This window comes from Brachyhypopomus gauderio, unplaced genomic scaffold (assembly GCF_052324685.1).
Source record: "Brachyhypopomus gauderio isolate BG-103 unplaced genomic scaffold, BGAUD_0.2 sc45, whole genome shotgun sequence".
NCBI lineage: Eukaryota > Metazoa > Chordata > Actinopteri > Gymnotiformes > Hypopomidae > Brachyhypopomus > Brachyhypopomus gauderio.
In genome coordinates this window covers 2,917,399-2,940,563 of record NW_027506871.1, presented here as the reverse complement: position 1 = coordinate 2,940,563, position 23,165 = coordinate 2,917,399, and the positions used below count along the sequence as shown (strand labels likewise).

Below are 23,165 nucleotides of genomic sequence, written 5' to 3'. Positions count from 1 at the left end.
GACAAAAGTCCTTACATGTTCCACCCTCTACAGCCCCTGCTGCATGTTGTTTTGCCAGCTCTGGCAAGCATGGTTCAATTGTTCATGGACCGATCCCTAGCTCCAGAGAGAGGTGTCCTGATATTTTCCTGATTTCAATAGTTAAACCACAGCTGAAACATAGGCTCTTTGCGTAGTGCTATTGGATAGTATATTCCTGCTGACAATCACACTGCTTTACCTATATCCCTAGTGCCTTATCTTGATTCACTCGGTCGCAAGTGGTATTTCTACCCTATGCTGTTTCTGCCAATCGACCTTGACCACGAGACAAGCCAGCAGATTTGAGAATAAAAACAGTACCGGCTCGAATCTCGGTCGGCAGAAGGTCAACGCCGCAGGATTGCTGTGCCATTTCTCCAGGTTCTTCAAAATGTGGAGCGCTTCACGGATTTGCGTGTCATCCTTTCGCAGGGGCCATGCTAATCTTCTCTGTATCGATCCAATTTTAGTATATGTGCTGCCGTAGCAAGCACAGTAGACGATATGCAGGGGCGTGCTTATAACTCCTTGTGCCAGGAAAAGGGCTCTGCAAAAGGGCAGGTCTGAGAAATTCCTCTGGTATCACTATGATCCCTCAGAGATCAAGAAGGACACGCCCCTTAGGCATGGACCTAAATAACTCCACCCCCCAAGCCCAAGCCCAAGACCAAGCCCAAGCCTTTTTGATGTTTATACCTCAAAATGTAACCCTACAAGCTAAAACAGCCAAGAGAGTCAGTTACAAAGTTAAAACACACACGCACATTGTCAGATACCTAAAGTGCCCAGTAAGTATGACTTGACCAAGCAGATAGTTAGGAAGCCTGCCCCATACCGACACAGAAAAGGAAGTAGGGCAAAATGGAGGGCGGGGCAAAACCTGACAGGGTGGGGTGGGATGGGTAATATGGTGGGTGGGGCTCCAGGTCAAGGGGTGGGAATTCTATTAACACTAGAAGTCCCAGAGAAGGGTCTTTCAACACTTCTACCATCGGAACCCAGAGAAGGGTCGAGAGAACTGAAGGATTTTAGATAACACCCTATTATCAGCTGCGAGCAGGCACTTTTGTTCTGTAAATAAGGCCATTACTGGCGCACCACAGGAGGGGGCATGCTTCAGCTCACAACTAATTGTTGTTTTTCATTGAGTTTAGCCATTTAGTTAGTTCTATTCAGTTTATTGTATTTTATAATATAAAGGTTATATATATTGTATATAGTTTAGTTTTATCTGAGCAACAAAGCACAAACAATAAATTATTTTTTAATATTTTAAATAGAAAATTAGAAATTTTATAGCCAGGTACATGTGAGTAATGACCAGAAGCATTTGTGTCTAAGTCAGGAGGACTGAAATTTCAGCATGAGAAACATACAAAAGAACAACTGTTATGTTTCCATGCTTTTTTATGTTCCATGCTTTTTATTATTGCCATAAAATTATACAAAAAATACAAGGAATAAAACAATTCCACACATATTTACAATAGGCTGCAGTGCAGGGCTGTGTGTGTGTGTGTGTGTGTGTGTGTGTGTGTGTGTGTGTGTGTGTGTGTGTGAGAGTGGTATGTCCTTCTTGTGTGACTAGCACTTCAGCAGTCTGTCAGAACATGCCTGGCACTGCCAGGGTATCTCCCTGGTACATTTGCCACACGTGTATCTGTAGCAGTCGACACATCTCACATTTGCACAATTGTTCATGAGTGTTCTCATCAGAGCATTCACATACAACTATCTACCCAGTCTGCCAGTCCCTCATTTGGGGAGAAAGCTACAGTACTGTGGCTATTCCCACTTTAGTGACCCCATTTTGTTTCTCTTTCACTCAGACAATAAAATATTCCAATACAGTGAGGACATGCACCTAAGACAAAAATTTCAGACCCCTCCATGATTAAAAAATTGTCTGGGGCATAGCCACAATAGTGTAGCTTTCTCCCCAAATGAGGGAGTGGCAGACTGAGTGGATAATTGTATGTGAGTGCTCTGTTGAGAACATTTCAACTTTATTGTATATATTTCTAAACTTACATCATGTCCTCTGTAGCTGCTGCTCACAGCCAGGCCCTCTGACTGCCTCTCTCACCTTATGCATGTCCCCTGCACAACAATGCAGCTGGGGGATGGGCAGACACACTCAGGACCAGCTTACACACTTTTGCATGACCTTTTTTGAGGTGGATCAACACAATTAATTTGGTAATTTTTTTCAAAAATTATTTTGAACCCACTTATCTTTTTTAGAAGAAAAACATTACTAACATTACTACATTTCTACCTGAGCCTGCCAAAAGCCAGTGCTGAGGTATTTTGGATCATGAGGCCATCCTTTGTCATGCAGCCACTTCTAGGTAGACGGGGGGATGGGTGATAGTGTGAGCTATGTTGATCCATTGACTCAGACGGAGAAGAAAATACCCTTTCAGAGAAATCTGAACTTTAGCTATTTTGACCAATAATCATGTCACCTTTTGCAGTGAGAAAAAAAATCCAAAATTAGTACAAAGGAGGCAGACTTGAGATGTTTTGGAATTATAGTTCAAATAATGTCTGTGTCAGTTTTATAATAAAGAGAAAGATGACTGTAGCCACCTACATGTGGATGAAAATTCATGTCACCACACATTTCACTTACTCTGTTGACTGAGAAGCAAGGATAGCAAAGGTTTCCAGTACACAGCAGGCTTTGGACATGATCCTGGAGGGGCCGTGGGCGGGTGGGGTTCCCTGGTCTTTCTCTGCCTGCCTCTGGCCTCTGGGGCCTTGCTAATAAGTACATTCTGTACATTTATCCTATGTTGCACTTACATAAACACACACACTCACACACACATACATCAGTCATTTGTGCTGTATGTCTTACTTTCTGCTCTTCATTTAGTAGCAGCAGTTGGTGAATCATTTGAGCTGTTTTTTCTGCTCTTCTGTCTTTTCCCTTTTTACTTTCTCTCCCCCTCTTTTCTCTCCTGTCCTGTATGGTTCACCTAACTCCAATTGTTTTTATCACTATTGTACTGTATTATACAGAATTGTTTTCTTTTGATCCTTACATGAAAACAAAGTTGTCCTCCAAAGGTGAAAGGTTGGAGGTGGGCCAAAAAAAAAAGTTTGAAAAGCCCATATGAAGCAATTTTCAAGACTAGGGTCACAAATGTCACACACAACACATTGTTAGTTTTCAGAGAGTAGTGAAAATCTGTAGTAGTGATATCTCTTTTGGTAAGATTTCCTAAATTTCCTATTTTTGTTTGCTGGTTATGGCTGTATTTGGAAGAGACACACTGCAAAATCTTGATCTTGATAAGTTAAAATTGCTCAATAATATTATTCTATTTCAAGTAGCTGAGGGTTTTTTGTATACATTTATGTAAAAACATTTTTACCTATTAGCAGTTTTTCAAAAGACAAAACTACTTAAAATAAGGTTAAAAATATCAGAGCCATTTTGACTAATCAATATGCCACCTATATGCCATTATAATTCAAATATTATGTTTGTGTCAATTTCACATTATTTCAACCTTTCACAAATCAAATCTCAAACATATGGTTCTGTAGATGAGGAGACTTCTTGCAAGAGATCTTGCACAGTCTCATATGGCAGCCAAGGAGGTGCAAGCTTTCAGCAGGAACCACCCATACCTGACACACGCCTCATTTACATAACACTGGAGGCAAGTTCAGCTCTTCTCCCCCATGCTGATTCCTCAGGCAATGGGCACTTTTGCAAATGAATGGATGTTAATTGGAGCCACCAGAGGTGTCAGTTTGGACTAAGGTTCTTTGGACCCTCTTTTGGGACTTCAGGGGGGTGGTTGAAATTTCAGGGACTTCTAGTGTTAAAGGTATGGGACGGGACTGAAGAAAACTCCAGTCTACAACACAAAACTCTGCAATGGACAAAAGTCCTTACATGTTCCACCCTCTACAGCCCCTGCTGCATGTTGTTTTGCCAGCTCTGGCAAGCATGGTTCAATTGTTCATGGACCGATCCCTAGCTCCAGAGAGAGGTGTCCTGATATATTCCTGATTTCAATAGTTAAACCACAGCTGAAACATAGGCTCTTTGCGTAGTGCTATTGGATAGTATATTCCTGCTGACAATCACACTGCTTTACCTATATCCCTAGTGCCTTATCTTGATTCACTCGGTCGCAAGTGGTATTTCTACCCTATGCTGTTTCTGCCAATCGACCTTGACCACGAGACAAGCCAGCAGATTTGAGAATAAAAACAGTACCGGCTCGAATCTCGGTCGGCAGAAGGTCAACGCCGCAGGATTGCTGTGCCATTTCTCCAGGTTCTTCAAAATGTGGAGCGCTTCACGGATTTGCGTGTCATCCTTTCGCAGGGGCCATGCTAATCTTCTCTGTATCGATCCAATTTTAGTATATGTGCTGCCGTAGCAAGCACAGTAGACGATATGCAGGGGCGTGCTTATAACTCCTTGTGCCAGGAAAAGGGCTCTGCAAAAGGGCAGGTCTGAGAAATTCCTCTGGTATCACTATGATCCCTCAGAGATCAAGAAGGACACGCCCCTTAGGCATGGACCTAAATAACTCCACCCCCCAAGCCCAAGACCAAGACCAAGCCCAAGCCTTTTTGATGTTTATACCTCAAAATGTAACCCTACAAGCTAAAACAGCCAAGAGAGTCAGTTACAAAGTTAAAACACACACGCACATTGTCAGATACCTAAAGTGCCCAGTAAGTATGACTTGACCAAGCAGATAGTTAGGAAGCCTGCCCCATACCGACACAGAAAAGGAAGTAGGGCAAAATGGAGGGCGGGGCAAAACCAGACAGGGTGGGGTGGGATGGGTAATATGGTGGGTGGGGCTCCAGGTCAAGGGGTGGGAATTCTATTAAAGGTATGGGACGGGACTGAAGAAAACTCCAGTCTACAACACAAAACTCTGCAATGGACAAAAGTCCTTACATGTTCCACCCTCTACAACCCCTGCTGCATGTTGTTTTGCCAGCTCTGGCAAGCATGGTTCAATTGTTCATGGACCGATCCCTAGCTCCAGAGAGAGGTGTCCTGATATATTCCTGATTTCAATATTTAAACCACAGCTGAAACATAGGCTCTTTGCGTAGTGCTATTGGATAGTATATTCCTGCTGACAATCACACTGCTTTACCTATATCCCTAGTGCCTTATCTTGATTCACTCGGTCGCAAGTGGTATTTCTACCCTATGCTGTTTCTGCCAATCGACCTTGACCACGAGACAAGCCAGCAGATTTGAGAATAAAAACAGTACCGGCTCGAATCTCGGTCGGCAGAAGGTCAAAGCCGCAGGATTGCCGTGCCATTTCTCCAGGTTCTTCAAAATGTGGAGCGCTTCACGGATTTGCGTGTCATCCTTTCGCAGGGGCCATGCTAATCTTCTCTGTATCGATCCAATTTTAGTATATGTGCTGCCGTAGCAAGCACAGTAGACGATATGCAGGGGCGTGCTTATAACTCCTTGTGCCAGGAAAAGGGCTCTGCAAAAGGGCAGGTCTGAGAAATTCCTCTGGTATCATTATGATCCCTCAGAGATCAAGAAGGACACGCCCCTTAGGCATGGACCTAAATAACTCCATCCCCCAAGCCCAAGCCCAAGACCAAGACCAAGCCCAAGCCTTTTTGATGTTTATACCTCAAAATGTAACCCTACAAGCTAAAACAGCCAAGAGAGTCAGTTACAAAGTTAAAACACACACGCACATTGTCAGATACCTAAAGTGCCCAGTAAGTATGACTTGACCAAGCAGATAGTTAGGAAGCCTGCCCCATACCAACACAGAAAAGGAAGTAGGGCAAAATGGAGGGCGGGGCAAAACCTGACAGGGTGGGGTGGGATGGGTAATATGGTGGGTGGGGCTCCAGGTCAAGGGGTGGGAATTCTATTAAAGGTATGGGACGGGACTGAAGAAAACTCCAGTCTACAACACAAAACTCTGCAATGGACAAAAGTCCTTACATGTTCCACCCTCTACAGCCCCTGCTGCATGTTGTTTTGCCAGCTCTGGCAAGCATGGTTCAATTGTTCATGGACCGATCCCTAGCTCCAGAGAGAGGTGTCCTGATATTTTCCTGATTTCAATAGTTAAACCACAGCTGAAACATAGGCTCTTTGCGTAGTGCTATTGGATTGTATATTCCTGCTGACAATCACACTGCTTTACCTATATCCCTAGTGCCTTATCTTGATTCACTCGGTCGCAAGTGGTATTTCTACCCTATGCTGTTTCTGCCAATCGACCTTGACCACGAGACAAGCCAGCAGATTTGAGAATAAAAACAGTACCGGCTCGAATCTCGGTCGGCAGAAGGTCAACGCCGCAGGATTGCTGTGCCATTTCTCCAGGTTCTTCAAAATGTGGAGCGCTTCACGGATTTGCGTGTCATCCTTTCGCAGGGGCCATGCTAATCTTCTCTGTATCGATCCAATTTTAGTATATGTGCTGCCGTAGCAAGCACAGTAGACGATATGCAGGGGCGTGCTTATAACTCCTTGTGCCAGGAAAAGGGCTCTGCAAAAGGGCAGGTCTGAGAAATTCCTCTGGTATCACTATGATCCCTCAGAGATCAAGAAGGACACGCCCCTTAGGCATGGACCTAAATAACTCCACCCCCCAAGCCCAAGCCCAAGACCAAGCCCAAGCCTTTTTGATGTTTATACCTCAAAATGTAACCCTACAAGCTAAAACAGCCAAGAGAGTCAGTTACAAAGTTAAAACACACACGCACATTGTCAGATACCTAAAGTGCCCAGTAAGTATGACTTGACCAAGCAGATAGTTAGGAAGCCTGCCCCATACCGACACAGAAAAGGAAGTAGGGCAAAATGGAGGGCGGGGCAAAACCTGACAGGGTGGGGTGGGATGGGTAATATGGTGGGTGGGGCTCCAGGTCAAGGGGTGGGAATTCTATTAAAGGTATGGGACGGGACTGAAGAAAACTCCAGTCTACAACACAAAACTCTGCAATGGACAAAAGTCCTTACATGTTCCACCCTCTACAGCCCCTGCTGCATGTTGTTTTGCCAGCTCTGGCAAGCATGGTTCAATTGTTCATGGACCGATCCCTAGCTCCAGAGAGAGGTGTCCTGATATATTCCTGATTTCAATAGTTAAACCACAGCTGAAACATAGGCTCTTTGCGTAGTGCTATTGGATAGTATATTCCTGCTGACAATCACACTGCTTTACCTATATCCCTAGTGCCTTATCTTGATTCACTCGGTCGCAAGTGGTATTTCTACCCTATGCTGTTTCTGCCAATCGACCTTGACCACGAGACAAGCCAGCAGATTTGAGAATAAAAACAGTACCGGCTCGAATCTCGGTCGGCAGAAGGTCAACGCCGCAGGATTGCTGTGCCATTTCTCCAGGTTCTTCAAAATGTGGAGCGCTTCACGGATTTGCGTGTCATCCTTTCGCAGGGGCCATGCTAATCTTCTCTGTATCGATCCAATTTTAGTATATGTGCTGCCGTAGCAAGCACAGTAGACGATATGCAGGGGCGTGCTTATAACTCCTTGTGCCAGGAAAAGGGCTCTGCAAAAGGGCAGGTCTGAGAAATTCCTCTGGTATCACTATGATCCCTCAGAGATCAAGAAGGACACGCCCCTTAGGCATGGACCTAAATAACTCCACCCCCCAAGCCCAAGACCAAGACCAAGCCCAAGCCTTTTTGATGTTTATACCTCAAAATGTAACCCTACAAGCTAAAACAGCCAAGAGAGTCAGTTACAAAGTTAAAACACACACGCACATTGTCAGATACCTAAAGTGCCCAGTAAGTATGACTTGACCAAGCAGATAGTTAGGAAGCCTGCCCCATACCGACACAGAAAAGGAAGTAGGGCAAAATGGAGGGCGGGGCAAAACCAGACAGGGTGGGGTGGGATGGGTAATATGGTGGGTGGGGCTCCAGGTCAAGGGGTGGGAATTCTATTAAAGGTATGGGACGGGACTGAAGAAAACTCCAGTCTACAACACAAAACTCTGCAATGGACAAAAGTCCTTACATGTTCCACCCTCTACAACCCCTGCTGCATGTTGTTTTGCCAGCTCTGGCAAGCATGGTTCAATTGTTCATGGACCGATCCCTAGCTCCAGAGAGAGGTGTCCTGATATATTCCTGATTTCAATATTTAAACCACAGCTGAAACATAGGCTCTTTGCGTAGTGCTATTGGATAGTATATTCCTGCTGACAATCACACTGCTTTACCTATATCCCTAGTGCCTTATCTTGATTCACTCGGTCGCAAGTGGTATTTCTACCCTATGCTGTTTCTGCCAATCGACCTTGACCACGAGACAAGCCAGCAGATTTGAGAATAAAAACAGTACCGGCTCGAATCTCGGTCGGCAGAAGGTCAAAGCCGCAGGATTGCCGTGCCATTTCTCCAGGTTCTTCAAAATGTGGAGCGCTTCACGGATTTGCGTGTCATCCTTTCGCAGGGGCCATGCTAATCTTCTCTGTATCGATCCAATTTTAGTATATGTGCTGCCGTAGCAAGCACAGTAGACGATATGCAGGGGCGTGCTTATAACTCCTTGTGCCAGGAAAAGGGCTCTGCAAAAGGGCAGGTCTGAGAAATTCCTCTGGTATCATTATGATCCCTCAGAGATCAAGAAGGACACGCCCCTTAGGCATGGACCTAAATAACTCCATCCCCCAAGCCCAAGCCCAAGACCAAGACCAAGCCCAAGCCTTTTTGATGTTTATACCTCAAAATGTAACCCTACAAGCTAAAACAGCCAAGAGAGTCAGTTACAAAGTTAAAACACACACGCACATTGTCAGATACCTAAAGTGCCCAGTAAGTATGACTTGACCAAGCAGATAGTTAGGAAGCCTGCCCCATACCAACACAGAAAAGGAAGTAGGGCAAAATGGAGGGCGGGGCAAAACCTGACAGGGTGGGGTGGGATGGGTAATATGGTGGGTGGGGCTCCAGGTCAAGGGGTGGGAATTCTATTAAAGGTATGGGACGGGACTGAAGAAAACTCCAGTCTACAACACAAAACTCTGCAATGGACAAAAGTCCTTACATGTTCCACCCTCTACAGCCCCTGCTGCATGTTGTTTTGCCAGCTCTGGCAAGCATGGTTCAATTGTTCATGGACCGATCCCTAGCTCCAGAGAGAGGTGTCCTGATATTTTCCTGATTTCAATAGTTAAACCACAGCTGAAACATAGGCTCTTTGCGTAGTGCTATTGGATAGTATATTCCTGCTGACAATCACACTGCTTTACCTATATCCCTAGTGCCTTATCTTGATTCACTCGGTCGCAAGTGGTATTTCTACCCTATGCTGTTTCTGCCAATCGACCTTGACCACGAGACAAGCCAGCAGATTTGAGAATAAAAACAGTACCGGCTCGAATCTCGGTCGGCAGAAGGTCAACGCTGCAGGATTGCCGTGCCATTTATCCAAAATATGGAGCGCTTCACGGATTTGCGTGTCATCCTTTCGCAGGGGCCATGCTAATCTTCTCTGTATCGATCCAATTTTAGTATATGTGCTGCCGTAGCAAGCACAGTAGACGATATGCAGGGGCGTGCTTATAACTCCTTGTGCCAGGAAAAGGGCTCTGCAAAAGGGCAGGTCTGAGAAATTCCTCTGGTATCACTATGATCCCTCAGAGATCAAGAAGGACACGCCCCTTAGGCATGGACCTAAATAACTCCACCCCCCAAGCCCAAGACCAAGACCAAGCCCAAGCCTTTTTGATGTTTATACCTCAAAATGTAACCCTACAAGCTAAAACAGCCAAGAGAGTCAGTTACAAAGTTAAAACACACACGCACATTGTCAGATACCTAAAGTGCCCAGTAAGTATGACTTGACCAAGCAGATAGTTAGGAAGCCTGCCCCATACCGACACAGAAAAGGAAGTAGGGCAAAATGGAGGGCGGGGCAAAACCAGACAGGGTGGGGTGGGATGGGTAATATGGTGGGTGGGGCTCCAGGTCAAGGGGTGGGAATTCTATTAAAGGTATGGGACGGGACTGAAGAAAACTCCAGTCTACAACACAAAACTCTGCAATGGACAAAAGTCCTTACATGTTCCACCCTCTACAACCCCTGCTGCATGTTGTTTTGCCAGCTCTGGCAAGCATGGTTCAATTGTTCATGGACCGATCCCTAGCTCCAGAGAGAGGTGTCCTGATATATTCCTGATTTCAATATTTAAACCACAGCTGAAACATAGGCTCTTTGCGTAGTGCTATTGGATAGTATATTCCTGCTGACAATCACACTGCTTTACCTATATCCCTAGTGCCTTATCTTGATTCACTCGGTCGCAAGTGGTATTTCTACCCTATGCTGTTTCTGCCAATCGACCTTGACCACGAGACAAGCCAGCAGATTTGAGAATAAAAACAGTACCGGCTCGAATCTCGGTCGGCAGAAGGTCAAAGCCGCAGGATTGCCGTGCCATTTCTCCAGGTTCTTCAAAATGTGGAGCGCTTCACGGATTTGCGTGTCATCCTTTCGCAGGGGCCATGCTAATCTTCTCTGTATCGATCCAATTTTAGTATATGTGCTGCCGTAGCAAGCACAGTAGACGATATGCAGGGGCGTGCTTATAACTCCTTGTGCCAGGAAAAGGGCTCTGCAAAAGGGCAGGTCTGAGAAATTCCTCTGGTATCATTATGATCCCTCAGAGATCAAGAAGGACACGCCCCTTAGGCATGGACCTAAATAACTCCATCCCCCAAGCCCAAGCCCAAGACCAAGACCAAGCCCAAGCCTTTTTGATGTTTATACCTCAAAATGTAACCCTACAAGCTAAAACAGCCAAGAGAGTCAGTTACAAAGTTAAAACACACACGCACATTGTCAGATACCTAAAGTGCCCAGTAAGTATGACTTGACCAAGCAGATAGTTAGGAAGCCTGCCCCATACCAACACAGAAAAGGAAGTAGGGCAAAATGGAGGGCGGGGCAAAACCTGACAGGGTGGGGTGGGATGGGTAATATGGTGGGTGGGGCTCCAGGTCAAGGGGTGGGAATTCTATTAAAGGTATGGGACGGGACTGAAGAAAACTCCAGTCTACAACACAAAACTCTGCAATGGACAAAAGTCCTTACATGTTCCACCCTCTACAGCCCCTGCTGCATGTTGTTTTGCCAGCTCTGGCAAGCATGGTTCAATTGTTCATGGACCGATCCCTAGCTCCAGAGAGAGGTGTCCTGATATTTTCCTGATTTCAATAGTTAAACCACAGCTGAAACATAGGCTCTTTGCGTAGTGCTATTGGATAGTATATTCCTGCTGACAATCACACTGCTTTACCTATATCCCTAGTGCCTTATCTTGATTCACTCGGTCGCAAGTGGTATTTCTACCCTATGCTGTTTCTGCCAATCGACCTTGACCACGAGACAAGCCAGCAGATTTGAGAATAAAAACAGTACCGGCTCGAATCTCGGTCGGCAGAAGGTCAACGCTGCAGGATTGCCGTGCCATTTATCCAAAATATGGAGCGCTTCACGGATTTGCGTGTCATCCTTTCGCAGGGGCCATGCTAATCTTCTCTGTATCGATCCAATTTTAGTATATGTGCTGCCGTAGCAAGCACAGTAGACGATATGCAGGGGCGTGCTTATAACTCCTTGTGCCAGGAAAAGGGCTCTGCAAAAGGGCAGGTCTGAGAAATTCCTCTGGTATCACTATGATCCCTCAGAGATCAAGAAGGACACGCTCCTTAGGCATGGACCTAAATAACTCCACCCCCCAAGCCCAAGCCCAAGACCAAGACCAAGCCCAAGCCTTTTTGATGTTTATACCTCAAAATGTAACCCTACAAGCTAAAACAGCCGAGAGAGTCAGTTACAAAGTTAAAACACACACACACATTGTCAGATACCTAAAGTGCCCAGTAAGTATGACTTGACCAAGCAGATAGTTAGGAAGCCTGCCCCATACCGACACAGAAAAGGAAGTAGGGCAAAATGGAGGGTGGGGCAAAACCTGACAGGGTGGGGTGGGATGGGTAATATGGTGGGTGGGGCTCCAGGTCAAGGGGTGGGAATTCTATTAAAGGTATGGGACGGGACTGAAGAAAACTCCAGTCTACAACACAAAACTCTGCAATGGACAAAAGTCCTTACATGTTCCACCCTCTACAACCCCTGCTGCATGTTGTTTTGCCAGCTCTGGCAAGCATGGTTCAATTGTTCATGGACCGATCCCTAGCTCCAGAGAGAGGTGTCCGGATATATTCCTGATTTCAATATTTAAACCACAGCTGAAACATAGGCTCTTTGCGTAGTGCTATTGGATTGTATATTCCTGCTGACAATCACACTGCTTTACCTATATCCCTAGTGCCTTATCTTGATTCACTCGGTCGCAAGTGGTACTTCTACCCTATGCTGTTTCTGCCAATCGACCTTGACCACGAGACAAGCCAGCAGATTTGAGAATAAAAACAGTACCGGCTCGAATCTCGGTCGGCAGAAGGTCAACGCCGCAGGATTGCCGTGCCATTTATCCAAAATGTGGAGCGCTTCACGGATTTGCGTGTCATCCTTTCGCAGGGGCCATGCTAATCTTCTCTGTATCGATCCAATTTTAGTATATGTGCTGCCGTAGCAAACACAGTAGACGATATGCAGGGGCGTGCTTATAACTCCTTGTGCCAGGAAAAGGGCTCTGCAAAAGGGCAGGTCTGAGAAATTCCTCTGGTATCACTATGATCCCTCAGAGATCAAGAAGGACACGCCCCTTAGGCATGGACCTAAATAACTCCACCCCCCAAGCCCAAGCCCAAGACCAAGACCAAGCCCAAGCCTTTTTGATGTTTATACCTCAAAATGTAACCCTACAAGCTAAAACAGCCAAGAGAGTCAGTTACAAAGTTAAAACACACACGCACATTGTCAGATACCTAAAGTGCCCAGTAAGTATGACTTGACCAAGCAGATAGTTAGGAAGCCTGCCCCATACCGACACAGAAAAGGAAGTAGGGCAAAATGGAGGGCGGGGCAAAACCTGACAGGGTGGGGTGGGATGGGTAATATGGTGGGTGGGGCTCCAGGTCAAGGGGTGGGAATTCTATTAAAGGTATGGGACGGGACTGAAGAAAACTCCAGTCTACAACACAAAACTCTGCAATGGACAAGTCCTTACATGTTCCACCCTCTACAACCCCTGCTGCATGTTGTTTTGCCAGCTCTGGCAAGCATGGTTCAATTGTTCATGGACCGATCCCTAGCTCCAGAGAGAGGTGTCCTGATATATTCCTGATTTCAATATTTAAACCACAGCTGAAACATAGGCTCTTTGCGTAGTGCTATTGGATAGTATATTCCTGCTGACAATCACACTGCTTTACCTATATCCCTAGTGCCTTATCTTGATTCACTCGGTCGCAAGTGGTATTTCTACCCTATGCTGTTTCTGCCAATCGACCTTGACCACGAGACAAGCCAGCAGATTTGAGAATAAAAACAGTACCGGCTCGAATCTCGGTCGGCAGAAGGTCAACGCTGCAGGATTGCCGTGCCATTTATCCAAAATGTGGAGCGCTTCACGGATTTGCGTGTCATCCTTTCGCAGGGGCCATGCTAATCTTCTCTGTATCGATCCAATTTTAGTATATGTGCTGCCGTAGCAAGCACAGTAGACGATATGCAGGGGCGTGCTTATAACTCCTTGTGCCAGGAAAAGGGCTCTGCAAAAGGGCAGGTCTGAGAAATTCCTCTGGTATCACTATGATCCCTCAGAGATCAAGAAGGACACGCTCCTTAGGCATGGACCTAAATAACTCCACCCCCCAAGCCCAAGCCCAAGACCAAGACCAAGCCCAAGCCTTTTTGATGTTTATACCTCAAAATGTAACCCTACAAGCTAAAACAGCCAAGAGAGTCAGTTACAAAGTTAAAACACACACGCACATTGTCAGATACCTAAAGTGCCCAGTAAGTATGACTTGACCAAGCAGATAGTTAGGAAGCCTGCCCCATACCGACACAGAAAAGGAAGTAGGGCAAAATGGAGGGCGGGGCAAAACCTGACAGGGTGGGGTGGGATGGGTAATATGGTGGGTGGGGCTCCAGGTCAAGGGGTGGGAATTCTATTAAAGGTATGGGACGGGACTGAAGAAAACTCCAGTCTACAACACAAAACTCTGCAATGGACAAAAGTCCTTACATGTTCCACCCTCTACAACCCCTGCTGCATGTTGTTTTGCCAGCTCTGGCAAGCATGGTTCAATTGTTCATGGACCGATCCCTAGCTCCAGAGAGAGGTGTCCGGATATATTCCTGATTTCAATATTTAAACCACAGCTGAAACATAGGCTCTTTGCGTAGTGCTATTGGATTGTATATTCCTGCTGACAATCACACTGCTTTACCTATATCCCTAGTGCCTTATCTTGATTCACTCGGTCGCAAGTGGTATTTCTACCCTATGCTGTTTCTGCCAATCGACCTTGACCACGAGACAAGCCAGCAGATTTGAGAATAAAAACAGTACCGGCTCGAATCTCGGTCGGCAGAAGGTCAACGCCGCAGGATTGCCGTGCCATTTATCCAAAATGTGGAGCGCTTCACGGATTTGCGTGTCATCCTTTCGCAGGGGCCATGCTAATCTTCTCTGTATCGATCCAATTTTAGTATATGTGCTGCCGTAGCAAGCACAGTAGACGATATGCAGGGGCGTGCTTATAACTCCTTGTGCCAGGAAAAGGGCTCTGCAAAAGGGCAGGTCTGAGAAATTCCTCTGGTATCACTATGATCCCTCAGAGATCAAGAAGGACACGCCCCTTAGGCATGGACCTAAATAACTCCACCCCCCAAGCCCAAGACCAAGACCAAGCCCAAGCCTTTTTGATGTTTATACCTCAAAATGTAACCCTACAAGCTAAAACAGCCAAGAGAGTCAGTTACAAAGTTAAAACACACACGCACATTGTCAGATACCTAAAGTGCCCAGTAAGTATGACTTGACCAAGCAGATAGTTAGGAAGCCTGCCCCATACCGACACAGAAAAGGAAGTAGGGCAAAATGGAGGGCGGGGCAAAACCTGACAGGGTGGGGTGGGATGGGTAATATGGTGGGTGGGGCTCCAGGTCAAGGGGTGGGAATTCTATTAAAGGTATGGGACGGGACTGAAGAAAACTCCAGTCTACAACACAAAACTCTGCAATGGACAAAAGTCCTTACATGTTCCACCCTCTACAACCCCTGCTGCATGTTGTTTTGCCAGCTCTGGCAAGCATGGTTCAATTGTTCATGGACCGATCCCTAGCTCCAGAGAGAGGTGTCCTGATATATTCCTGATTTCAATATTTAAACCACAGCTGAAACATAGGCTCTTTGCGTAGTGCTATTGGATAGTATATTCCTGCTGACAATCACACTGCTTTACCTATATCCCTAGTGCCTTATCTTGATTCACTCGGTCGCAAGTGGTATTTCTACCCTATGCTGTTTCTGCCAATCGACCTTGACCACGAGACAAGCCAGCAGATTTGAGAATAAAAACAGTACCGGCTCGAATCTCGGTCGGCAGAAGGTCAACGCTGCAGGATTGCCGTGCCATTTATCCAAAATGTGGAGCGCTTCACGGATTTGCGTGTCATCCTTTCGCAGGGGCCATGCTAATCTTCTCTGTATCGATCCAATTTTAGTATATGTGCTGCCGTAGCAAGCACAGTAGACGATATGCAGGGGCGTGCTTATAACTCCTTGTGCCAGGAAAAGGGCTCTGCAAAAGGGCAGGTCTGAGAAATTCCTCTGGTATCACTATGATCCCTCAGAGATCAAGAAGGACACGCTCCTTAGGCATGGACCTAAATAACTCCACCCCCCAAGCCCAAGCCCAAGACCAAGACCAAGCCCAAGCCTTTTTGATGTTTATACCTCAAAATGTAACCCTACAAGCTAAAACAGCCAAGAGAGTCAGTTACAAAGTTAAAACACACACGCACATTGTCAGATACCTAAAGTGCCCAGTAAGTATGACTTGACCAAGCAGATAGTTAGGAAGCCTGCCCCATACCGACACAGAAAAGGAAGTAGGGCAAAATGGAGGGCGGGGCAAAACCTGACAGGGTGGGGTGGGATGGGTAATATGGTGGGTGGGGCTCCAGGTCAAGGGGTGGGAATTCTATTAAAGGTATGGGACGGGACTGAAGAAAACTCCAGTCTACAACACAAAACTCTGCAATGGACAAAAGTCCTTACATGTTCCACCCTCTACAACCCCTGCTGCATGTTGTTTTGCCAGCTCTGGCAAGCATGGTTCAATTGTTCATGGACCGATCCCTAGCTCCAGAGAGAGGTGTCCTGATATATTCCTGATTTCAATATTTAAACCACAGCTGAAACATAGGCTCTTTGCGTAGTGCTATTGGATAGTATATTCCTGCTGACAATCACACTGCTTTACCTATATCCCTAGTGCCTTATCTTGATTCACTCGGTCGCAAGTGGTATTTCTACCCTATGCTGTTTCTGCCAATCGACCTTGACCACGAGACAAGCCAGCAGATTTGAGAATAAAAACAGTACCGGCTCGAATCTCGGTCGGCAGAAGGTCAAAGCCGCAGGATTGCCGTGCCATTTCTCCAGGTTCTTCAAAATGTGGAGCGCTTCACGGATTTGCGTGTCATCCTTTCGCAGGGGCCATGCTAATCTTCTCTGTATCGATCCAATTTTAGTATATGTGCTGCCGTAGCAAGCACAGTAGACGATATGCAGGGGCGTGCTTATAACTCCTTGTGCCAGGAAAAGGGCTCTGCAAAAGGGCAGGTCTGAGAAATTCCTCTGGTATCATTATGATCCCTCAGAGATCAAGAAGGACACGCCCCTTAGGCATGGACCTAAATAACTCCATCCCCCAAGCCCAAGCCCAAGACCAAGACCAAGCCCAAGCCTTTTTGATGTTTATACCTCAAAATGTAACCCTACAAGCTAAAACAGCCAAGAGAGTCAGTTACAAAGTTAAAACACACACGCACATTGTCAGATACCTAAAGTGCCCAGTAAGTATGACTTGACCAAGCAGATAGTTAGGAAGCCTGCCCCATACCAACACAGAAAAGGAAGTAGGGCAAAATGGAGGGCGGGGCAAAACCTGACAGGGTGGGGTGGGATGGGTAATATGGTGGGTGGGGCTCCAGGTCAAGGGGTGGGAATTCTATTAAAGGTATGGGACGGGACTGAAGAAAACTCCAGTCTACAACACAAAACTCTGCAATGGACAAAAGTCCTTACATGTTCCACCCTCTACAGCCCCTGCTGCATGTTGTTTTGCCAGCTCTGGCAAGCATGGTTCAATTGTTCATGGACCGATCCCTAGCTCCAGAGAGAGGTGTCCTGATATTTTCCTGATTTCAATAGTTAAACCACAGCTGAAACATAGGCTCTTTGCGTAGTGCTATTGGATAGTATATTCCTGCTGACAATCACACTGCTTTACCTATATCCCTAGTGCCTTATCTTGATTCACTCGGTCGCAAGTGGTATTTCTACCCTATGCTGTTTCTGCCAATCGACCTTGACCACGAGACAAGCCAGCAGATTTGAGAATAAAAACAGTACCGGCTCGAATCTCGGTCGGCAGAAGGTCAACGCTGCAGGATTGCCGTGCCATTTATCCAAAATATGGAGCGCTTCACGGATTTGCGTGTCATCCTTTCGCAGGGGCCATGCTAATCTTCTCTGTATCGATCCAATTTTAGTATATGTGCTGCCGTAGCAAGCACAGTAGACGATATGCAGGGGCGTGCTTATAACTCCTTGTGCCAGGAAAAGGGCTCTGCAAAAGGGCAGGTCTGAGAAATTCCTCTGGTATCACTATGATCCCTCAGAGATCAAGAAGGACACGCCCCTTAGGCATGGACCTAAATAACTCCACCCCCCAAGCCCAAGACCAAGACCAAGCCCAAGCCTTTTTGATGTTTATACCTCAAAATGTAACCCTACAAGCTAAAACAGCCAAGAGAGTCAGTTACAAAGTTAAAACACACACGCACATTGTCAGATACCTAAAGTGCCCAGTAAGTATGACTTGACCAAGCAGATAGTTAGGAAGCCTGCCCCATACCGACACAGAAAAGGAAGTAGGGCAAAATGGAGGGCGGGGCAAAACCAGACAGGGTGGGGTGGGATGGGTAATATGGTGGGTGGGGCTCCAGGTCAAGGGGTGGGAATTCTATTAAAGGTATGGGACGGGACTGAAGAAAACTCCAGTCTACAACACAAAACTCTGCAATGGACAAAAGTCCTTACATGTTCCACCCTCTACAACCCCTGCTGCATGTTGTTTTGCCAGCTCTGGCAAGCATGGTTCAATTGTTCATGGACCGATCCCTAGCTCCAGAGAGAGGTGTCCTGATATATTCCTGATTTCAATATTTAAACCACAGCTGAAACATAGGCTCTTTGCGTAGTGCTATTGGATAGTATATTCCTGCTGACAATCACACTGCTTTACCTATATCCCTAGTGCCTTATCTTGATTCACTCGGTCGCAAGTGGTATTTCTACCCTATGCTGTTTCTGCCAATCGACCTTGACCACGAGACAAGCCAGCAGATTTGAGAATAAAAACAGTACCGGCTCGAATCTCGGTCGGCAGAAGGTCAAAGCCGCAGGATTGCCGTGCCATTTCTCCAGGTTCTTCAAAATGTGGAGCGCTTCACGGATTTGCGTGTCATCCTTTCGCAGGGGCCATGCTAATCTTCTCTGTATCGATCCAATTTTAGTATATGTGCTGCCGTAGCAAGCACAGTAGACGATATGCAGGGGCGTGCTTATAACTCCTTGTGCCAGGAAAAGGGCTCTGCAAAAGGGCAGGTCTGAGAAATTCCTCTGGTATCATTATGATCCCTCAGAGATCAAGAAGGACACGCCCCTTAGGCATGGACCTAAATAACTCCATCCCCCAAGCCCAAGCCCAAGACCAAGACCAAGCCCAAGCCTTTTTGATGTTTATACCTCAAAATGTAACCCTACAAGCTAAAACAGCCAAGAGAGTCAGTTACAAAGTTAAAACACACACGCACATTGTCAGATACCTAAAGTGCCCAGTAAGTATGACTTGACCAAGCAGATAGTTAGGAAGCCTGCCCCATACCAACACAGAAAAGGAAGTAGGGCAAAATGGAGGGCGGGGCAAAACCTGACAGGGTGGGGTGGGATGGGTAATATGGTGGGTGGGGCTCCAGGTCAAGGGGTGGGAATTCTATTAAAGGTATGGGACGGGACTGAAGAAAACTCCAGTCTACAACACAAAACTCTGCAATGGACAAAAGTCCTTACATGTTCCACCCTCTACAGCCCCTGCTGCATGTTGTTTTGCCAGCTCTGGCAAGCATGGTTCAATTGTTCATGGACCGATCCCTAGCTCCAGAGAGAGGTGTCCTGATATTTTCCTGATTTCAATAGTTAAACCACAGCTGAAACATAGGCTCTTTGCGTAGTGCTATTGGATAGTATATTCCTGCTGACAATCACACTGCTTTACCTATATCCCTAGTGCCTTATCTTGATTCACTCGGTCGCAAGTGGTATTTCTACCCTATGCTGTTTCTGCCAATCGACCTTGACCACGAGACAAGCCAGCAGATTTGAGAATAAAAACAGTACCGGCTCGAATCTCGGTCGGCAGAAGGTCAACGCTGCAGGATTGCCGTGCCATTTATCCAAAATATGGAGCGCTTCACGGATTTGCGTGTCATCCTTTCGCAGGGGCCATGCTAATCTTCTCTGTATCGATCCAATTTTAGTATATGTGCTGCCGTAGCAAGCACAGTAGACGATATGCAGGGGCGTGCTTATAACTCCTTGTGCCAGGAAAAGGGCTCTGCAAAAGGGCAGGTCTGAGAAATTCCTCTGGTATCACTATGATCCCTCAGAGATCAAGAAGGACACGCTCCTTAGGCATGGACCTAAATAACTCCACCCCCCAAGCCCAAGCCCAAGACCAAGACCAAGCCCAAGCCTTTTTGATGTTTATACCTCAAAATGTAACCCTACAAGCTAAAACAGCCGAGAGAGTCAGTTACAAAGTTAAAACACACACACACATTGTCAGATACCTAAAGTGCCCAGTAAGTATGACTTGACCAAGCAGATAGTTAGGAAGCCTGCCCCATACCGACACAGAAAAGGAAGTAGGGCAAAATGGAGGGTGGGGCAAAACCTGACAGGGTGGGGTGGGATGGGTAATATGGTGGGTGGGGCTCCAGGTCAAGGGGTGGGAATTCTATTAAAGGTATGGGACGGGACTGAAGAAAACTCCAGTCTACAACACAAAACTCTGCAATGGACAAAAGTCCTTACATGTTCCACCCTCTACAGCCCCTGCTGCATGTTGTTTTGCCAGCTCTGGCAAGCATGGTTCAATTGTTCATGGACCGATCCCTAGCTCCAGAGAGAGGTGTCCTGATATTTTCCTGATTTCAATAGTTAAACCACAGCTGAAACATAGGCTCTTTGCGTAGTGCTATTGGATAGTATATTCCTGCTGACAATCACACTGCTTTACCTATATCCCTAGTGCCTTATCTTGATTCACTCGGTCGCAAGTGGTATTTCTACCCTATGCTGTTTCTGCCAATCGACCTTGACCACGAGACAAGCCAGCAGATTTGAGAATAAAAACAGTACCGGCTCGAATCTCGGTCGGCAGAAGGTCAACGCTGCAGGATTGCCGTGCCATTTATCCAAAATATGGAGCGCTTCACGGATTTGCGTGTCATCCTTTCGCAGGGGCCATGCTAATCTTCTCTGTATCGATCCAATTTTAGTATATGTGCTGCCGTAGCAAGCACAGTAGACGATATGCAGGGGCGTGCTTATAACTCCTTGTGCCAGGAAAAGGGCTCTGCAAAAGGGCAGGTCTGAGAAATTCCTCTGGTATCACTATGATCCCTCAGAGATCAAGAAGGACACGCCCCTTAGGCATGGACCTAAATAACTCCACCCCCCAAGCCCAAGACCAAGACCAAGCCCAAGCCTTTTTGATGTTTATACCTCAAAATGTAACCCTACAAGCTAAAACAGCCAAGAGAGTCAGTTACAAAGTTAAAACACACACGCACATTGTCAGATACCTAAAGTGCCCAGTAAGTATGACTTGACCAAGCAGATAGTTAGGAAGCCTGCCCCATACCGACACAGAAAAGGAAGTAGGGCAAAATGGAGGGCGGGGCAAAACCAGACAGGGTGGGGTGGGATGGGTAATATGGTGGGTGGGGCTCCAGGTCAAGGGGTGGGAATTCTATTAAAGGTATGGGACGGGACTGAAGAAAACTCCAGTCTACAACACAAAACTCTGCAATGGACAAAAGTCCTTACATGTTCCACCCTCTACAACCCCTGCTGCATGTTGTTTTGCCAGCTCTGGCAAGCATGGTTCAATTGTTCATGGACCGATCCCTAGCTCCAGAGAGAGGTGTCCTGATATATTCCTGATTTCAATATTTAAACCACAGCTGAAACATAGGCTCTTTGCGTAGTGCTATTGGATAGTATATTCCTGCTGACAATCACACTGCTTTACCTATATCCCTAGTGCCTTATCTTGATTCACTCGGTCGCAAGTGGTATTTCTACCCTATGCTGTTTCTGCCAATCGACCTTGACCACGAGACAAGCCAGCAGATTTGAGAATAAAAACAGTACCGGCTCGAATCTCGGTCGGCAGAAGGTCAAAGCCGCAGGATTGCCGTGCCATTTCTCCAGGTTCTTCAAAATGTGGAGCGCTTCACGGATTTGCGTGTCATCCTTTCGCAGGGGCCATGCTAATCTTCTCTGTATCGATCCAATTTTAGTATATGTGCTGCCGTAGCAAGCACAGTAGACGATATGCAGGGGCGTGCTTATAACTCCTTGTGCCAGGAAAAGGGCTCTGCAAAAGGGCAGGTCTGAGAAATTCCTCTGGTATCATTATGATCCCTCAGAGATCAAGAAGGACACGCCCCTTAGGCATGGACCTAAATAACTCCATCCCCCAAGCCCAAGCCCAAGACCAAGACCAAGCCCAAGCCTTTTTGATGTTTATACCTCAAAATGTAACCCTACAAGCTAAAACAGCCAAGAGAGTCAGTTACAAAGTTAAAACACACACGCACATTGTCAGATACCTAAAGTGCCCAGTAAGTATGACTTGACCAAGCAGATAGTTAGGAAGCCTGCCCCATACCAACACAGAAAAGGAAGTAGGGCAAAATGGAGGGCGGGGCAAAACCTGACAGGGTGGGGTGGGATGGGTAATATGGTGGGTGGGGCTCCAGGTCAAGGGGTGGGAATTCTATTAAAGGTATGGGACGGGACTGAAGAAAACTCCAGTCTACAACACAAAACTCTGCAATGGACAAAAGTCCTTACATGTTCCACCCTCTACAGCCCCTGCTGCATGTTGTTTTGCCAGCTCTGGCAAGCATGGTTCAATTGTTCATGGACCGATCCCTAGCTCCAGAGAGAGGTGTCCTGATATTTTCCTGATTTCAATAGTTAAACCACAGCTGAAACATAGGCTCTTTGCGTAGTGCTATTGGATAGTATATTCCTGCTGACAATCACACTGCTTTACCTATATCCCTAGTGCCTTATCTTGATTCACTCGGTCGCAAGTGGTATTTCTACCCTATGCTGTTTCTGCCAATCGACCTTGACCACGAGACAAGCCAGCAGATTTGAGAATAAAAACAGTACCGGCTCGAATCTCGGTCGGCAGAAGGTCAACGCTGCAGGATTGCCGTGCCATTTATCCAAAATATGGAGCGCTTCACGGATTTGCGTGTCATCCTTTCGCAGGGGCCATGCTAATCTTCTCTGTATCGATCCAATTTTAGTATATGTGCTGCCGTAGCAAGCACAGTAGACGATATGCAGGGGCGTGCTTATAACTCCTTGTGCCAGGAAAAGGGCTCTGCAAAAGGGCAGGTCTGAGAAATTCCTCTGGTATCACTATGATCCCTCAGAGATCAAGAAGGACACGCTCCTTAGGCATGGACCTAAATAACTCCACCCCCCAAGCCCAAGCCCAAGACCAAGACCAAGCCCAAGCCTTTTTGATGTTTATACCTCAAAATGTAACCCTACAAGCTAAAACAGCCGAGAGAGTCAGTTACAAAGTTAAAACACACACACACATTGTCAGATACC

At 46.4% G+C, this 23,165-nt stretch overlaps 20 non-coding genes across 20 annotated transcripts; all 20 read right to left on the bottom strand.

The window, feature by feature from the left end:
• Positions 1-408: 408 nt before the first annotated feature.
• On the bottom strand, positions 409-515 carry LOC143486833 (U6 spliceosomal RNA). The gene has a single exon (XR_013123694.1). It is a non-coding gene; the product is annotated as a U6 spliceosomal RNA (small nuclear RNA).
• Positions 516-4,327: 3,812 nt separating this feature from the next.
• Positions 4,328-4,434, bottom strand: LOC143486832 (U6 spliceosomal RNA). Its single transcript, XR_013123693.1, has one exon. It is a non-coding gene; the product is annotated as a U6 spliceosomal RNA (small nuclear RNA).
• Positions 4,435-5,353: 919 nt separating this feature from the next.
• LOC143486830 (U6 spliceosomal RNA) lies at positions 5,354-5,460 on the bottom strand. Its single transcript, XR_013123691.1, has one exon. It is a non-coding gene; the product is annotated as a U6 spliceosomal RNA (small nuclear RNA).
• A 925-nt stretch (positions 5,461-6,385) lies between these two features.
• On the bottom strand, positions 6,386-6,492 carry LOC143486829 (U6 spliceosomal RNA). Its single transcript, XR_013123690.1, has one exon. It is a non-coding gene; the product is annotated as a U6 spliceosomal RNA (small nuclear RNA).
• Positions 6,493-7,411: 919 nt separating this feature from the next.
• Positions 7,412-7,518, bottom strand: LOC143486828 (U6 spliceosomal RNA). The gene has a single exon (XR_013123689.1). It is a non-coding gene; the product is annotated as a U6 spliceosomal RNA (small nuclear RNA).
• Positions 7,519-8,437: 919 nt separating this feature from the next.
• Positions 8,438-8,544, bottom strand: LOC143486827 (U6 spliceosomal RNA). Its single transcript, XR_013123688.1, has one exon. It is a non-coding gene; the product is annotated as a U6 spliceosomal RNA (small nuclear RNA).
• A 916-nt stretch (positions 8,545-9,460) lies between these two features.
• Positions 9,461-9,567, bottom strand: LOC143486866 (U6 spliceosomal RNA). Its single transcript, XR_013123725.1, has one exon. It is a non-coding gene; the product is annotated as a U6 spliceosomal RNA (small nuclear RNA).
• A 919-nt stretch (positions 9,568-10,486) lies between these two features.
• LOC143486826 (U6 spliceosomal RNA) lies at positions 10,487-10,593 on the bottom strand. The gene has a single exon (XR_013123687.1). It is a non-coding gene; the product is annotated as a U6 spliceosomal RNA (small nuclear RNA).
• Positions 10,594-11,509: 916 nt separating this feature from the next.
• Positions 11,510-11,616, bottom strand: LOC143486854 (U6 spliceosomal RNA). The gene has a single exon (XR_013123714.1). It is a non-coding gene; the product is annotated as a U6 spliceosomal RNA (small nuclear RNA).
• A 916-nt stretch (positions 11,617-12,532) lies between these two features.
• On the bottom strand, positions 12,533-12,639 carry LOC143486956 (U6 spliceosomal RNA). Its single transcript, XR_013123824.1, has one exon. It is a non-coding gene; the product is annotated as a U6 spliceosomal RNA (small nuclear RNA).
• A 914-nt stretch (positions 12,640-13,553) lies between these two features.
• Positions 13,554-13,660, bottom strand: LOC143487001 (U6 spliceosomal RNA). Its single transcript, XR_013123865.1, has one exon. It is a non-coding gene; the product is annotated as a U6 spliceosomal RNA (small nuclear RNA).
• A 916-nt stretch (positions 13,661-14,576) lies between these two features.
• Positions 14,577-14,683, bottom strand: LOC143487000 (U6 spliceosomal RNA). The gene has a single exon (XR_013123864.1). It is a non-coding gene; the product is annotated as a U6 spliceosomal RNA (small nuclear RNA).
• Positions 14,684-15,593: 910 nt separating this feature from the next.
• LOC143486999 (U6 spliceosomal RNA) lies at positions 15,594-15,700 on the bottom strand. The gene has a single exon (XR_013123863.1). It is a non-coding gene; the product is annotated as a U6 spliceosomal RNA (small nuclear RNA).
• Positions 15,701-16,625: 925 nt separating this feature from the next.
• Positions 16,626-16,732, bottom strand: LOC143486998 (U6 spliceosomal RNA). Its single transcript, XR_013123862.1, has one exon. It is a non-coding gene; the product is annotated as a U6 spliceosomal RNA (small nuclear RNA).
• Positions 16,733-17,648: 916 nt separating this feature from the next.
• Positions 17,649-17,755, bottom strand: LOC143486842 (U6 spliceosomal RNA). Its single transcript, XR_013123703.1, has one exon. It is a non-coding gene; the product is annotated as a U6 spliceosomal RNA (small nuclear RNA).
• A 919-nt stretch (positions 17,756-18,674) lies between these two features.
• On the bottom strand, positions 18,675-18,781 carry LOC143486997 (U6 spliceosomal RNA). Its single transcript, XR_013123861.1, has one exon. It is a non-coding gene; the product is annotated as a U6 spliceosomal RNA (small nuclear RNA).
• Positions 18,782-19,697: 916 nt separating this feature from the next.
• On the bottom strand, positions 19,698-19,804 carry LOC143486831 (U6 spliceosomal RNA). The gene has a single exon (XR_013123692.1). It is a non-coding gene; the product is annotated as a U6 spliceosomal RNA (small nuclear RNA).
• A 916-nt stretch (positions 19,805-20,720) lies between these two features.
• LOC143486996 (U6 spliceosomal RNA) lies at positions 20,721-20,827 on the bottom strand. The gene has a single exon (XR_013123860.1). It is a non-coding gene; the product is annotated as a U6 spliceosomal RNA (small nuclear RNA).
• A 919-nt stretch (positions 20,828-21,746) lies between these two features.
• LOC143486995 (U6 spliceosomal RNA) lies at positions 21,747-21,853 on the bottom strand. The gene has a single exon (XR_013123859.1). It is a non-coding gene; the product is annotated as a U6 spliceosomal RNA (small nuclear RNA).
• Positions 21,854-22,769: 916 nt separating this feature from the next.
• On the bottom strand, positions 22,770-22,876 carry LOC143486984 (U6 spliceosomal RNA). The gene has a single exon (XR_013123849.1). It is a non-coding gene; the product is annotated as a U6 spliceosomal RNA (small nuclear RNA).
• Positions 22,877-23,165: the final 289 nt, after the last annotated feature.